Source organism: Sus scrofa, chromosome 15, assembly GCF_054392235.1.
Source record: "Sus scrofa isolate SSC_HxYL_T2T_F1_AM1 chromosome 15, Sscrofa_HxYL_maternal_Yorkshire_Landrace_v2.0, whole genome shotgun sequence".
Taxonomy (NCBI): Eukaryota; Metazoa; Chordata; class Mammalia; order Artiodactyla; family Suidae; genus Sus; species Sus scrofa.
In genome coordinates this window covers 136,942,218-136,959,680 of record NC_139397.1, presented here as the reverse complement: position 1 = coordinate 136,959,680, position 17,463 = coordinate 136,942,218, and the positions used below count along the sequence as shown (strand labels likewise).

General features: G+C 37.8%; 1 long non-coding RNA gene across 3 annotated transcripts in view; it reads right to left on the bottom strand.

Moving 5' to 3' along the window:
• LOC110256949 (uncharacterized) overlaps positions 1-17,463 on the bottom strand; it is an 879,371-nt gene that overhangs the window by 72,657 nt on the left and 789,251 nt on the right. The window contains exons 5-7 of one of the 3 annotated variants that reach the window (XR_014830184.1): positions 14,159-14,300; positions 12,094-13,169; positions 6,369-7,294 (exon numbers count right to left, since the gene is read on the bottom strand). This is a non-coding gene — a long non-coding RNA (uncharacterized LOC110256949). Of the gene's footprint in view, positions 1-6,368; positions 7,295-12,093; positions 13,170-14,158; positions 14,301-17,463 lie in introns of those variants that run through there. The other 2 variants (XR_014830183.1, XR_002339035.2) reach the window with 2 other exon arrangements.

Genomic DNA, 17,463 nt, shown 5'->3' with positions numbered 1-17,463 from the left:
AATACTTGTTTGGGCTCTGAGTAGATGACTGATAGCAATGCACCTACACAGAAGTTTCTAAACAAGGGTAACAACAATGGTATCCTTCTGGGGGATATGATGGCAAATTGACTAGTATCAAACCAATCCACATATTAGGTAAATATCACTAGCGTTTATAGGGATTAAGAATAACTAAATGCATTTGGTGGAAGGGAGATTAAAGCGGTCCTTGAGGACAAAGACAAGGAGAGGTAACATCTGCTCTTAATCATGAGTTGGTGGTGAGTTGTGTTCCAAAGGACACAAAATCTGGTTGAAGGACAGCTCCTCCATTTGCAGAATGTTGCATTAAGGAAACAATAACCCAGAAGACAGTAAAACTGGGCAATGTCCATATTGCATATTTCAACGAAAAGAAATGTAGGAGCCTCTGAAACAAGATTGTGTAATATGATTATTTTAATCACTTTCCCATTAGTCCCATAATGGCTTGGTTTAAGACTAAAAAGGCTTCTAGAAATGCTTATTGTTTAGAGACAGAAGATTAAGGGTGAAACAGCCAACTATTATTAACTTTCATTTGCTTATTCAACAACTGGGGGCATTTAATATGTACCAGGTGCTAAAGCTACAATACTATGTGAATCAGTTTCACTATGTCTGGTATCTTGGCAGAGAGACATCCCACTTACTAGGAGGTCTGGCCCAACTTGGCTTTCAAGACTGCGTAAGTCCAGAGTGTTACTCCAATTCTATGGAAAATAAAACTAAGAGTTGTGAAATAAATTGCCAACATTATGAAGCTAAGAGTTGTCATAGCCAGGGCTGGACTCTAAGCCCCAGGCTTTTTGCAATGCAAATGGCTTTCAGAGTCAAAGTGGTCTCATGGAACAATTTAAGGTATTAAAATGATAAAATTTTATTCAACAGGAAACAATCAACAGGATGGATTAAAATGTTTGATGCATTTTGTAGCATGGAATACTATGCATCAATGAAAATGAATGATCTATAAACGCACACAGCAACATAGAGGGGAGATGTGAAGAAGTAAATACTGTAAATTCCATTTACATAAAGTTAAATAACAGACAAAATTAATCAGTGGTGATACAAATCAAAATAGCAGCTACCTTTGGAGAGTGATATTGACTATGAAAGAACATGAGTAGCCCTCTTACACGTGATAAATGCACCTTCTCTTGATCAAGATGATAGTTACATAAATATATAAAAAATCCTTGAGTTGTGTGTTTAAGATTGATGCCCTTTTGGTATGTTATATCCCAATTTAAAAATAATAAGTATGAGCAGGAAAGAACTTGGTGAACTGGAGTGTATGTCAGGCAGTGTCTTTAAAACAGTTTCAGAAAAAAAAAAAAATAACCACAAGGTCTTGACAATTTAACTTGCATTGTTTCCTCATGCTCATTGCCCTCTCTGTGTTGTCCTAATTCATACTAGTGCAACTGCAGTCCATGTCAACTGGTCTGTTTGTGCCCCCAGGTCTACCCACACAGTGCTATTGGTTCTCCTTCCTAACTGTTGACTCTGCCATTAACTCCTTAATATGGACACCTTCAGTGGTTCTCCATTTCCTATAAAATAAAGTCCACAATCATTAGCATGGGTATGGGGCCTTTTGCAATCTGTTTCCAGCCAAGTACTCCCGTATCATTTCTTACCTATCACCCTATTCACCTTCCTTCTTTCCTTCCTTGTTTCCCTCCTTCAATACATTTTTACTGAATGCCTATTTAGGTAAGACACTGCTAGATGGTAGAGAAATGAAAATGAATGAGAAAGAATCTTATCACTGTATTACAGACCAAAGAAGCAAAGATTTCCAAATAGAATTACAACACTAATGAGAGGTATGAAGGAGAGAGATGAAAGGCATCATGGAGTCCAGAAGAGGCATGTTAGGGTCAGTCTGGAACATTTTTTGCAGAGCTGATTGAAGATGCTGAGTATTGAAAAAGGAAGAGAAATAGACTTGGTAGATGGAGATAGGTGTGTGGAGGGTTATGACATTCTAGGCAGGCTGAGGTTTTAAGGAAGATAGAGAATGAGGATATCTAGAAAATGAAAATAGTAATAATAATTTTTAAAAAGCATTTATGGTTTAACAATGGAGAACGGGTGTGGCAATGACTGCATCAGGAAATGCAGGCAGGCAACCAGCTCATCAAGGTCCTTGTTTGCCATGCTAAGGAGTTTGGATTTCATCCTAATGGAAAGTGGAGCTCCCAGACACACCCTGCACTACAGCCACGCCAAGCTCTGCAAACTTCCACAGCCACTCCAGGCACTTTCACAACTTTCTGCTATTGTTCGTTTTGTTTCCTCAGCTCCAAAGCCAGCCCCACCTGGCCAAAGTGCATCCATTGTTCTCAACTGTATACTTGACAACATGGAATTTCTTTTACTGAACTTGGCATGGACGCTATGCCATCAGCCCCCATTAAGAAATAACGTGAGACCAAACCCATGAAGCTTGTTATTCTGTTGACTACAGTGATGTGGTTCAAAAGACTTGTTTGTCATGTTTCACAAGGATTCTCTTTGTGTGAGAACCAAGGGAAGGTCTCCCAGTACCAGGGATAGTTGAGGTCCCCCATGAGCTGCTTTGCATTTGTCTTAATCACACTCATTCCTTTTAGAAGAATGAATCAAAGCCGCATCTGTGACCCTACATATAATAATGTTACTCTTTATGGACTAACATCATCAGGGCATTATTTTATTTTCTTCCTCTATTTTTTTTCAGTATCTTGATTTCCTCCCTTACCTTTTCAAAGATTGTGAGATTCACCTGAACCCATTTTTTGGAACAATTTGGAGTACAAACAACTAGATGAATAAATAAAAGAAAAAAAGTTCTTTAATATTCTTTAATGCCCCCTTTTGTAAAGCCAGCCCAGATAATTCCACACAGGCTTACTCAGTGCCTGCCTGGAAGTCCTACAACTCTTTGTTCACATCTTTATCCCAGTCCTCTCACAGTACTTTACAAGCAATCTCATACAGGTTCGTTTTTCCCACCCCTTCAGGAGCTCCTTCAGGTTGGGACAAAAAGTTTTAATTTCCTATTATTTTCCCAGAGTCTAGTGCTGTACAATGAAAGGACACATTTAATCCTTGGTGTCTGAATAAATGAATGGACAAGTATTGATAAAAGGAAAGAAACTTGAACTTAATTGCTATAAGATCAGGGGAGAGGGTAAAAGAATACTAACAGCACAGTGGACAGGAACCCTCAAGATGAATCACTTTGTAAAAATACCTAGACATCTAAATAGTCTCAAGTCCAAAGAGTGGGCCAATGATCAAAGTTATCATTTTGGATGTGGAAAAAAAGAATGCAAGAGAGAAGTCAGTTACACTTGTTTGGGCAGGAGATAAAACAGGGCTAGATGTGGGGCACCTGTCCATAGGAACAGAGTCATGCAAAAGATGTTTATCAAGTTCCTACAGAATTATTGCACTGGAGGCTGTGATTAGGTACTGTAAAAGCAGAGAAAAATAACAACCTTGAAGGGATATGAACCCTTAATCCTCTGACTAAGGGCTGCTATATGAGTTTAAAAAAAAAAAACAAAAAAAACAGGATTTGGAAACTCACTTATAAAAAATTATGAAAATATTTATTGGGTGCTTTAACTCTGCAGTCGAAGTGACTCATAGTAATAAGCATTCCATGTATTGTTCAGTGCATCATCGTTTACCCAGGGTTTTCATGGGCACGCCCCCCCCCCCCCCCCGGGGACACAAAATCATTCTTTGGGGGCAAAAGGGCAGATGGTTTCTTCGTCTGTGGTAGATTAGAGGACTGAGTCTCAGGCAGGCCAAGGTATTTGCACAAGTTCACACACATGGTTGGTGGTTAGTGCAACCAGAAGGGAGGTTTTCTGACTCACAGTCTATAGCACAATATTAGGTTTATTTTTGCTGTCTCAGCAAACTCTAGACAATGCCTGATATCAGCTTACCCAGAAGAGCGAAACTCTTCTGGGAGTTTCACTGAGTAGTAGGACTTCCTGGAGCCTCAGGGATAAAGTTCAAATTCATCAGCATGGCATTTGAGGCCTTTCCCAGTCTAACTTCACCTGCCCAGGCAACATCATTCCCTAAAACCTTCCCCAATGCACCTGTACCTGCTGTTCCCTTCTGGAAGTTTGACTTGAACTGCCAGTCCTTCTCCAGAATTATAAAATATCAGTCAGGTTCTCTCCTGACTCAAACATTTTTAAATCAACACAAACTTTATCTCCATTCCATAAAGCTATCTACATTTGGTTTATATGCAAAATGTTTGATAAACCTATACATTAATTTTTCTGATAACTTAGCCTGAGAGAAAGATTGAAACTCCAGAAAGAGGTGCCATGTGATTTATCCTCTGGCTTTGAATTTACATCAACCCCTGTGAATGAACCCTAAGTTGAGAGATAGCAATTTTATTTTAACATTCTCTACCATCTCCTCCAAGTAAGTTTAAGTCATTATATAGCCAAAGAGCAACACAGTAATATACAGAGATGAGACAGTGTCTCAATTACTTTGTTACATGTTTAATGCTCCTCATTTTGGCAAACCAAGGTTCTAATGAAAGGATGATTTTTATCTCATTCTAAGTTCAGGTCATCCCATTTGTACTATTTGGTTTCTCAGCATGTATGAACAAAACAGTCCTATAACTGCTTAGTGATATAAAAACAAAATCCACTGGCAATTTTCAAATTTAAGCATCACTTGCTACCAAGTAAATACCAATAACTGCTGATTCTAAAGAGTGTCACATAAATCTTTCTTGCTACTGAGGAAAAAAAAAATTCCAGCAGGACTAGAATAGCATTCTAGAAAATGACACCATGTGGTGTCTCAAAACTTATTTTTCTTCACATCTTTGTTCCTAGAAAATAATTTTCTCTACCTTTTTTCCCTTCTCTAAAATTGCTCTTTCAAAGTTGGTTGGGAGAAATGCATCCATTTTTTTCATCACCATTATAGCATTAAAGCATTAAACCATTACAGCAGCTGAGGTATTTAGGGGAACAGGACCGCAATTCACTCTGAAAGGCATCACAAAAATAAGATGGATTGATGTACAGATAGAGAAATATATAGAGGGATAGACATGTGATAAAGAAAATGTAATAAAATGATAAGGGTAGAATCTAGATGGAAAGTATTCAGGTGTCCACTGAAAAATTATTTCATAATTTTCTATAGTTTAAAATTTTTTCATAATAAAATGTTGGGGGAAAAGGCATTAAAAGAGTCATTTACCCACTCTCCTAGTTCATTTGACAGCACCCACCCTCTACTGTGCTACAGGATCTGTTCTCCACTGATGTGCAAATGGACGAGCCTTCATGTTGCAAGGGTGTAATTAGGGAGCCAGTTTAGAAATTTGGCAGTCAGTGTTAAAAGGAAACATTTCTACTTTGTGCTGTGCTCATCAAAAGACAAGATGAAACACACTCTTTTGTCATGATATTTTTGCATTGTAACCTGATGAAGTTTAAATTCAGCCAGCTCCAACATGCTTTTCAGGCTAAATTCTACTCACTATCAACAAAGCTCACCTTTGCAATAAAGAGAAACTAAAAAGAAGAGAAATGCATATATATATATGCATTTCTACGCTATATATATATATATATATAGCGTAGAAACACACACACACATACATATAAATCCTTGGTAATAAAAGTATAAATAGAAACAAACAAATGACAACAAATCCCATACCAATCAGAACAATCAAGAATGAAAGGAGGATATTAAGGACCAAAAGATAAAACTAAATGTGGATACTGTTTAGTCCATATAGCTTCATATAATATGAAAGGAGGTTATTGTAAACATTCATATGATATATTACAGGATACTGAATATGAAACATATTCATATAGTTTCTAGCAATGCATCATCTTCATTAAAGCTGAAATTATTCTCCTTGCCCTGAATTTCATTTATGAAAGAGCAGGTGACATCTAGTTTGATGCATAAGCCAGTGAGGGAAAGGAAATTTTTTTCTACTTTAATTCCAGGGCCAATTATTGGTAATGTAAGAACCCACTACCTATCTAGTTACCTTTCTGAAAGGGATATGCTTCCCCTGGCTATCTGAAAATGCTTATTGTTATCAAAGACAGTGTCTAGACAAGCAATTGACCTTCCCCTTATCGTGACCTACAGTTGTCATTGTCATTTCTCCATCTTTACCTTTGGCAGAAATTCTGTATATAATAAGCATATCACATTTAAAAAATTGGAAAGAGGGTAACACACCATTCCTCTTTTCTCTTTTTAGTCTTAAACATTATTTGGAATTGATGTATTTATATTCCTTAAACATAGAATAGTTTCCATTTTCCTTTTTTTTTTTTCAAATATCATTTAAAAAAAAAAAAAACTTGGACAAATGTTCTACAAATGTCCTCCAAGAAAAGAAAAATATGAAAAAACAAATCAAACTTGGCCAGCTTCATGGTCATATGTTAAAATGTCATAGATATTTTGTTTGATGTTTTGGCCTAATTTTATTTCTTTGATAAACTTTAATGATTTGTCAGTCATAGATGTCAGAATTGCTTTAGAATTTGGACTGTGTATTTTAAAAAGGAATCAAAATTTCTTAGTATCATAGAGATTTCTTTGTATCATATCATAATTTCATTGTATCATTGAAGGTGAATTTAATAAACATATTTCCCTTAGATATTCATTCTATGTATTACATTATTTATTAAATATTGATTTTAGAAGTTTACTAAATGGTCTGTTCAAGGCAATTCTCAAGTATTTATCTTCAAATTTACTAAATATCAAATATAATAATATTTCCATCTAAAATATTTTAACTTTGGTTAGCTCTGTCTTCCTCTTTATGAAATCCCTTTGTGTTTTTTTTTTTCCCCATATTAGTTTCCTTCTAAGAGCTAAATTCCAGATGGTGAATTCGTTTCTTAGGTGTTCACTTTGTCATGAACAGAACTTTCACAGGGAGTATACTTCTGATAACAACATTAATAAAATTCTGGGTTAGGTCGTTATAGTTTCTTTGGTGGTATCTCAAAGGGAAACAAAAAATGGCAAAGCATGTATTTTATTATTTGTATGACATTTTCCTGGGTCTGTCTGTCTGTCTTCCTGTCTGCTGGCTATCTCTCTCCTCTCCCCCTACCTCTTTTTCTTTCCTTCCCCACCCCCCCTTTTTTTTCAGGTAGGGGTCGAATCAGAGCTTCAGCTGCTAGCCTACACCACAGTCACAGCAACCCAGGATCTGAGGCACTTCTTTGACCTACACCACAGCTCACAGCAATGCTGGATCCTTAACCCACTGAGCAAGGCCAGGGATCAAACTTGCATCCTCATGGATATTTGCCAGGTTTGTTACTGCTGAGACACAATGGGAATTCTTCTCTCCCTTTCTTAATCTGATCCTCTCACTTTCTCTTAATAATTTTTGAACCATCTGATAAAGATTGTAGCTGAAGTATAAGCCAGAAGAGTGCTCCCATGGTGAAAAGATGTGCCAAACATTCACATTTGCCCATTCATTATGCCATTTTGCTTATGTATTTTCTCCAATTACCAGGAAAAATCACACAGAGGCTTGAATAATCTTAGAAACTGCATAAAATTCTCACTATGTTGCTAGTGTGGACAGGCAAAGAGTACAACCTACAATTTGATAGAGACCAATGCTTTAGTCTTACGTGATATGTAAATAATCAGACATTTCTTTTTTTTCTAAGATGTCGAACAATTTTTTTGGAAAGTGGGTTGCAAAGAATAGTTTCTTTGCTACTGTTTACCCTTGATTCTTAGAAAATATGCCCCTATTTTCTCAAGAATAGGTGGAAGGAGGAGGAGAATTACTATCATGAAGATCATGAAGAGTATTTGAATAACTCTTGATTATATTTTGAGGGCTTTTGAACAGAGCACTCCATGGACACTCCAAGAAATTTTTGAGACTGACATGTCATATAAAGGGGTAAAGTGATGAAGATCTGATGACTCATTCACAGCTTACATGGGGATAACAATAGCCTAGAAACATAACAGATGCTTTTACAATTGATAATTGAATTCAGATTTGGCATTATTATTGCAACCTTAAATAATTGAGAAACAGGCATTGTGATTATTTTAACACCTTTTTCATGCCACATATATAGGATATCCACTCTTTACAATATATCCTGAAGAACAATTTGAAAATGGGGTTGACATCGGTGGTAGTTACCTACCCCTCTGCATCACTGTATCCATGGCAATATGACATTGGCTGCTGAATGTATGTGTGTGAACTGTGAACAGAAAGGCTCACTGGTTCCCTCCTCTCTCCTTAATGAGCTATTAGAAGATCATGACCAAGGCCACTGGCAGACTAAACAAGGACTGAGGAACTGGCTGTAGGTGGCACCATCTGCAGCAATCTGAAACCACCCTTTAACAATCTGCTAGGCAATTACAGAGCTGGATGGGGTACACTTGCAACAGTTCAAGTCATGAAAATAGAATAAAGGAAAATAATATCTATTTTTTTAATCTGCTTGGCAGTGGTTTAAAGTAAATCTTTATTTCAAATACTTTTAGAACTAACCATCCATTTGGAATGTCTTTTTATTTTTATTTATTTATTTATTTATTTATTTATTTATTTATTTTATTTAGAGCCCAAGAAGTGATGGCATCACTTAGGCCAATTTAAGCTTATGTAAATTACGGGAAGTTCAGAAGCCTATCATCCCCATTAGTGTTTACATTTTCTTGTACCGCAAAATAAAGAGATATCAAGATATTCCCAACTTCTTGGGGGTCATTTTGGAGTTAGGGAGCCAAGACTTCTCCAGTTTTATCCTTGTTTTTCATCCTCTACCCAATTTTGACTTCCATCTTGTTGTTGGCGGGGGAAGAGGGGAATACACTGTGGTCTTAGAACCTCTCAAGAATTTGTAACTTGGAGGGTGGATCTCTAGATGTATTTTTTAAAGCCTAAGGAGGGGAAATTTTCCACATGTCTTTGACATACATTATGAATATGGGAGGGGTTTGTCATGGGTTGATATCTCTTTACACAGTATTATGAACATAGGGTGTGGTTTTTTTTAATATATTCCCTAAGTTTCAAAAAAGTTGAACTAGTGGTATGAGATCATAAGAAGAAGAGTCAGAAATTCTTCCAAGACCAGTGAAGTGATGAGTAACTGTAGCTTCGTCAGCCACATTTTCACATCTAAAAAAACAGATGCCAGCAATGGGACAAGAAGTAACAGTGCCAGATGAGCAGGGCTGGCCCCGGAGGTGCATAACCAGGCAGAGATGTGACTGGTTCCTGTTGATCACATCTCTAGTGGATGCTGCAGGGTATACAGAGCAAGAGGAATTCAGGCTGCTGCAGAAATATTCTCCTAGAGTCCATCCCACTGTGAAGAAAGAAAATAAATTTTCTCTCCCCCTCTCAACTTAGAAATCTTAACCAAGAAAGTAGAAATTCTCTCTGAGATTTTTAGCTTCTCTCTGGATATGTGAATCCAAAGTCATCAACCAAGAGGAGAAGCACCTCAAATCATGGTTAATGATGAACATCAAGGTGGGGGAGTTGACAGAGCAGCTCAAGTCTTGGCTTTTCCTTCCCATTGGAGAGTAAACTCCAGGAAGGCAAGATTGAATCTGTTTTGCTCAGTGCTTCATCCATGATATATAATGCAGTTCTTAATATGAAATGGGTTCTTAACCATATATGATGAATTAACAAAGTGAAGGGTAAATTAATGGTCCCAACACTGAATGTGTAATCTTCAGCACCTCAGCATCCCTCAGTTCCTTCATCTGATGGACAAGGATTGGGCTTCTTGGATCTCTGAAGGCTCTCACAAGGACACGTGATTCTACTTTGCTTGCCGGCAATTGTAGGCAAGAAGGGATGGAGTGAACATGGGGAAAGGGAGTGAAAGAATGAAAAGAGGAAGAGAAAAAAAGAGGAGGTTTTTCTCAGAAGACCACTGGCTCCAAGTACAAGATGTGATGATTGTATTCACAGGGAAATTCTCATATCCTCTTCTCTGCTCATCATTCCTCCAGTGTTACACTACTTACTACCAAGTTGGATCCCAGGGTTTCACTTCAACAACAAACTGTACTAGAGGGAGGACCCATGTCTCTGTCTTTAGGATGAAGTTCCATCTCCTCTATGGTTCTTTCTGGGATTGGCCCAGTTCTTTCTTATTATCTCCCCTAAGCATGTAGATGTGTCTACCCTTGCTAAACCATTCAGCATCTGCTTCCTCTTTGTCCCTGATGCCCACTGGGAGCCTCTCTAGGCACCAACACAGCCACCCTCCATCTGCTCTACTTTGGTGGATGACAAAGCTGTAAAATAAAATTCAATTAAGTAGTAGTGTTACTTAAAGGATCTCAATATTGATAGTATCAATTTTACATTTATTGGAACATTTTCCTTGGTGAGAAAAGGGGGAGGGATGATTGATTAACCACCTTGGAAGGAGTTGCACTGTGGCTGAAACCTATAAGAGTCGGAACCAGTCAGAACTTGTTTTCAAATCCAAGAACAATTTACCAGATGTGTGACCTAGGCAAGGTACTTAATCTTTGTGAACCTCAGGTTCCTCACCTGCAAATCTGGGGCAATATGAACTTCCTATATAATTGCTCTGTACAATTATGACAACGACTAGCATTAGTCTCCACGTAATGTGTACTCAATTCCTAACATCAATTCTTACCTCCTAAAAATAAAGAACAACTGTTTCAAAATCCTTCTCTTGTCCTGTGACTCTATAGGGCTCCCATAAAAGCAGAAATATTGAGAATTGGAGTGATTGCAAGAACATCCATGATGGCTATTGAACTAATAATGTGGCCAACAGATAAAAAGAGAAAAGAAATTGAGTTATTTAACCCCTTAAAATTTATAAGATTTCTTATAATGTCTCTAAGTATGATCTCCACAATCAAACCTCAAAAGAGTCCACCTACAGCATATCAAACTCTTTTATACAGTTTCTTATATTCAATTAATGGTTAGCCAGTGTAAACGTTAGATACCATGTTCGGTACTTATTGGAGTCATTTCTTTCAGGAATAACTAAAAATATTATAATTGTTGCTCCAAAGTGTTCAAAGGGAGAAACCTAAGATGACGCATGGGCAAGAGATTATGATATCATGTATTAATGGCTATAATAAAATTATGAGAAAAGTATCACTGAAGGGTAATTAATTTAACCTTTCAAATTCTCCATTTCGATGACAGTTGTAAATGTGAGTGCATTATGACAAAAATAACTTATAGAAACAACATGCAGAAATGCATTTGGAAATGATAAAATCTGAGCCAGCCTGATTAATGGCCATCTGGCTGGTCAATAATTTTGGGTCAATACTAAATAAAACAGGATGCTAGAGATCAATGAGAGTTAAGAATGTGATTATGTCTAAATCACCCTTCTTCAGAGAGCTATACCAAGATCCACTAATTAATCTTTATTATATCATGTTGATTGTAATAAGTATCATTATCCCCAAATAATGTTTTCAAATACCTGAGCTTAGGAACCTTCACAGAAGATGTCATAGACCATGAGACCTGAGTACTTCTTCAGACAAAAATTGGTGATCAGCTCTTGATATTATATTTTAGCATGCACCTTCAAGCAAGGGCATAGCCAGCAGAATTACGATGTGTCCAGGATCCCAGCTCCATTATTTAGCAACTGTGTGACTTTGGATGAGTCACTTAACTTCTCTCATCTTGAATTTCTTCATTTATTCAAAGGTGTTGATACATTTCTCCAAAAGGCTGTTTTCATGTTGGAATGAGCTAATGCTTAGGAATCCTTGGAAAATAATAAAAGCTGAATAAATAGCAGCTATCCTTGTTGTTGATGATATACTTATTTTTTGAAACACTGGTATTATCTGGGTAATTATCAAAAGATAGGACCAGAGTTCTCATCATGGCACAGCAGAAACGAATCCGACTAGGAACCATGAGGTTGCAGATTTGATCCCTCGCCTTGCTCAGTGGGTTAAGGATCTGGCATTGCCATAAGCTGTGGTGTAGGTCACAGACACAGCTCGGATCTGGTGTTGCTGTGGTTCTGGCGTAGGCCAGCAGCAACAGCTCTGATTGGACTCCTAGCCTGGGAACCTCCATATGCCTGCCACGGGTGTGGCCCTAAAAGAAGGCAAAAAAAAAAAAAGATAGGACCAGTTGGGAGAGGATCAGAGTGCATTTTGGAACAACAACAAAAAAACTAACATGACTTGAGTACTTGCCATGTGGTAGGCATCGTGCTAAGCACTGTTTCTTTGGGGTTTTAAATAGTTCTTCTATGAATTCCTCATAAGAACACTGTAGTGGAGCAACCAGAGCTAGTGTCCAAACCTGAACTCTTTCCTCTAGAATATGGCAGCATCCGCTGCACTGGGGTAGGTCCTGCTGAGAGGGTGGTCCCTACTATAGCGGTAGAAAGTACAGGAGAAGCCAGAGCAGTGGTTCTAAAAACTACATGCTGGCAGGCAGAAAGTCTAGCTCCAGGAAGTCCTTCAATGAAGAGGAGATGCCAGATATTGAGCTGGAGTTTGAAGGCGAGGCTCCAGGAGAAGAATGCAAAAGCAACAGAATAGATCCTTCATCCCAAAAGGAGAAGACTAAGAAAAAGGTGACAATAGACACACATAGAACTACATACAAATCCAGGGAAGGAGGCAATGCATCTTATGATAAACACATATATCAGAATTGAGAGCCCAGAACATTGGCCAATTAACTGTATATCATTAAAGGCCCATGAGAGCAGGATCCTGCCTTCCCTCTGACACCTTCTTACCTTCCCCCAGTTCTTGAATAGATCATATTTCCTTCTGGCTTAGCCCTCTACAATCATAAGGCTATCTCCATTGAAAACTCTCTCTGATCTTCCTGGAAGAGCCAATGCCTCCTCCCCAGTGCAGCAACCTACTTAAGGGGGCTCTCCCAAATCACTCTTATTCTAAGTGATTTATTAATATCTTTATAGAATCATCACTTACAGAAATTGTCTTGCTGATTCCCCTCCATCCTCACGCTCCATGTGAACCCCCAGCCCCAGCGCAAGAGAGTAGAGATTGTGTCTGTCCCATCCAGCATCACCAGCACAGTCCTGGTACATGGAGAGGCTCAGTAAATATTTGTCATGAATGTAGAGTTCCGATGAAAGCTTCCATGCTTAAGGCTCAGTCTTCTTTCCTCCCTCCATATCCTACCATTCTGTGGTCACTAAGGTCACCCCAGGACTCTCAGGAACTAGGAGTCCTAGAACATATGGTGAGACCTCCTTAATCTTGCTCCCCTCTTGATATCAGGATTGTTCTTTGAGGCAGGGCTTCAAAGATAGCTATCAGCTCTGGGGAGAAGAGGATGCAATGCCCAAAAACTGGTCAGCACTGCCACTTGGAAACTATCCAGGGGCCATATTGAAGGATTACAGCCTCAATTCCTGTTTCTCACAGTGGCAGACAGCCAGTTTGCAGCTATAAACAAGGGATAGCATGCGTGTGCCCTGTACTTTATTTTACTCTTTTTTTTTTTTTTTTTCCAGTGGAAGATTTTAAATTAAATGCCTCTAAACCTAAAATCGCAAGATCATAGAGCACAAAGAGACCTTGGTATGGCCTAGTGCAGCCTCCTGCTCAATTTATATTTTGGCCATCTACTTTCATGAACTATAATAATGACTTATTTCGAACAACAGAGGAGTGGAGACCTTCTCCTGCACTCTGGCCCAGAGAGAAGGAGTTGCTGATGGCTGTTCTGGGAGTGGAGGTGAAAAGGTCACTTCAATAGCAAAGCAACAAAGCAAGAGAAAATAGGAGCCGACTGTCAGGTTGTAGAAAGAGAGAGGAAGCAGGACAGACCTGTGGGCAAGCCCTGGAGGGAATGTTTAGAAAACTTGTAAAACCAGCTGCTTCCCTTGGCCACCCCCACTACCCTCCAGGCAGGCTCTGGGGTCTGAATCCAGAGGTAAAGTAAGAATAATAGAACAGTCTAGCCAGGGAGAAAAAGTCGGGTGTGGAACTAGCAGGCGTTTTTCCAGACTAAATCTATTATTATACCTGGTACCTCTTGGAAGATGCTCTTTGTGAAACTCACCTTTGCACGACCAGGAACTTGCCGATGACTCATTTCCTGCCAAAGAAAGTGCAAAGCGGTAGGTCTCAGAAGTTTGTGAATTGTCTGTCAAATAAGTCATATCTAGTAGCCAATGTTTCCTTGATGACTATAATTCTTCAGCCTGTGGATATATAATAAATTATGTTATAATCACAGATTTGACTTAAAATTAGATGATTACTTAAGGCATAATACAGAAAAGCATACTTTTGTTTTTTTCTTTTTGCTGTAGCTGGCAAGTACAGCTTTAGGCAGTTTATATGAGATGCAATACAATGTCCATAAGACTTTGAATTCCTTTGATGGTAATGACATAATTATTCCTAATTATTAGCATTGACATTAGCTCGCATTCATTGATCGCCATGCACCAGACACTGTATTTTACTCTTTACACACATAAAACCACACAAGAATTCAATAAGGGTGACAGTATAACTATCATTATTTTACAAATGAGAAAACTGAGACTTGGAGAAACTAAGTAACTGGGTCAAGGTCCCATAACTAATAGATGGAAGGACTGGAATAGAGACCCTGTTTATCACCACTTATACTGAAACCCATTCATCTCCTTGCCATAGCCATCACCCATTAGGAAACTGGAATTCTAGGCACAGTACACGTACAAGTTCAGAAGCACTTCGAAGCTCAGTACAGGAAGAAGGAATTCCATGTGATGGAAGAGTAATATGTGAAGAAGAGTCACTGGGAAGTAGAAATCTGAAGAGAAAATCATGAGCCAGGTTTTGCAGAGATGATATACAACATGAAAGATGTTTGATTTTTACCCCAAAGGCAACTGAGATACTTTGTCTTTTGTGCTTTGCACAAGGAAGTGCGATATTTTAATCTTGGAAAAGTTGCTCATTGGAAAGGAGGAAAAGTGGATGCAGGAAATAGAGTGATAAAAATGTTGAAGTGGTCCAGCAAAGAGATGGTGGGAGTCTAAATTAAGACAGTGGCTATGGGAACGGAGAAGCAGTGTACACAACGTATTTGAAGAAGGTAAATTCAACCAAGCTTCATGACTGGCTGGATATAAGAAAGTGGGAAAGAAAAGAATCAAGGCTAACTCTCAGGTTTTCTTTCACTTTAGATAAAAAGGGGAACAAGAGAGGCATTTAAAGTGAGGCGCTATTTTGCAGCAAATCGAAGTATGAAGCTGATAGGTTCTACTTGGGACGTATGAGTTTTACACGTTTTCCCTCCAGATCACTGAAGACAGAAAAAAAGTGTGATCTAAAATTAGTATAGCAAAAGTGGGGAGCCCTTTATACGAACATGAATAATTATGATATCAATAGGTATAATTTGCATTCTATTTTCAGAAAATGCCCATGTCTCTGTAAATGCCTGTAGTTTTTAAAAACCAGATGAGAAAGTAAACCTATGGAAAACAAAACACCCTTGTAATATAAGTAAACAACTTGTTCTAACTTAAATGAAAACAAGTGAAAGGTTAAAAATAATCCTGCTGTGCACCCCTCAAAGAGCCTCAGCAAGCAAAATGCATTTTGTCATAGTGGGGTGGCAGTGAAGTGTTCAAAAGCACCATAAAAGTGGAATTCTCCAAAAAGTAATGCAGGTGTCTAGGTCAAATGCAAATAAAGAAGTATGCAAATTGAGTTATACTTGACTACAAAATCAGATGCTTAAAAACATTTCAGGAAAGTGAAGTTTTAAGTCTCACAAAATTCACCCCATCGGTATTATAACACATTTCCCATTTGGGCAATTCATTCAGTGTACTAAATGCGTGATGGGGCTCCAGTTAAGTAGATTTAGAAGCTGATTATGCTGCATTAAATGTATTCACTTCAATTTTAGCAAGATTTTTTTCCTTTAAAAGGATTACTAAATGAAGAAAAGTAGAAAATAAGACGGAAACTAAAATACCCTTTGGTGATGCTATAACAAGATAAGAAAATCCAGTGACATCCTGATATAAGAAACAACCTAAATCTGATTTAAATCACCAAAGAATACATTTCAATGTTGTTAATTGCTCTCACTCTGTACTTGACACCTATTGTACACATGAGTTCACCCCCTGAGTGGGTATTTATCTTGAAATACCTATTTTTGTATGTTTTCCCCTTTTAAAATACATAATATGTTCATCGATTAAGAAAAAAATATATAACAGGAAGGATAGCTTTTGCAGGTGTTTAAGAAGCGTTGGCTCCAGGCTTAGCTCTGATATTAGGAAGGGAAGTCATCACGCTGGCTGTGCCTTCATTAATTTCCTGATTTCTAAAATGAGGATGTTGGCTTACATTATGTGATCTCTCACTCCTTTCCAGCTCCAAAATCATACGATTTTGGAAAAAGCTTGTTAGATACTATCATTTGATGGTGACTTCGATTGGCTTGTATTTAAAGTTGAAAAAAAAGATAATGTGATGATAGGCATTATGAAATATTTATATGAATTTATTCATAAATTTATCATCAGAGATGAACTATATTGTACACTAGTCAAAGTTACCTAATATTCAGTAGCTTGTAATCAAGTCAGTTCCACTTATTTCAGAATGAACCCAGAAAAGAAGCTGCAGAAGAAGATGACTGACAAGAAAAGAGAAGAATTTCAACCATATATCAATAATGTGGTTGATATATGGCATGATATATACCATTATTTTATGTGGCATGAATAGCTCAGCCAGTGAATTTTCCGAGGGCCCTTTTCATGTAGCATTTTTTTTTAAATTATGAAGTAAAACATCATGCTTCCTTCAATAGGACTCCTTTCAATCAGCTTGCATAAATGGATGATGGTTAAAAAAATTGTCAGTGGTCTATAATTTTAAAAATGAATATTAATCTCTATAGCAATGATGATATTTCAGAGTATACTATATCCTCTTTTATACCAATCCTTGAATTTAATAAAAAAAAGCAGTTATAGGGAGTGGTCTATTGGTTAGGATTCAGTGCTTTCACCACTGCAACCAGGGTTCAATCCCTGGTCTGGGAACTGAGATCCCTCATCAAGCCCACTGTATGCCACAGTCAAAAAAATTAAAATTAAAAAATTAAAAACACAAAAGTAAATAAATAAAAAGACAGTATAATATATGCAAAATGATTTCTAAACCATAGACCAAATGAGTAACTTGCCCATCTTTTACATTGTTCATAACCAGCCAAGATTCAGCTGGGTTTTTTTCCGTTCTTCAAATGTTTTCCAGGCACTTTTCCAGGCATTATGCTATTGATAGTTCCAATGTGCATTGGTCATTTCCCCTCTTTCCTTTTCTTCGTTCTTTTCTTCTAGA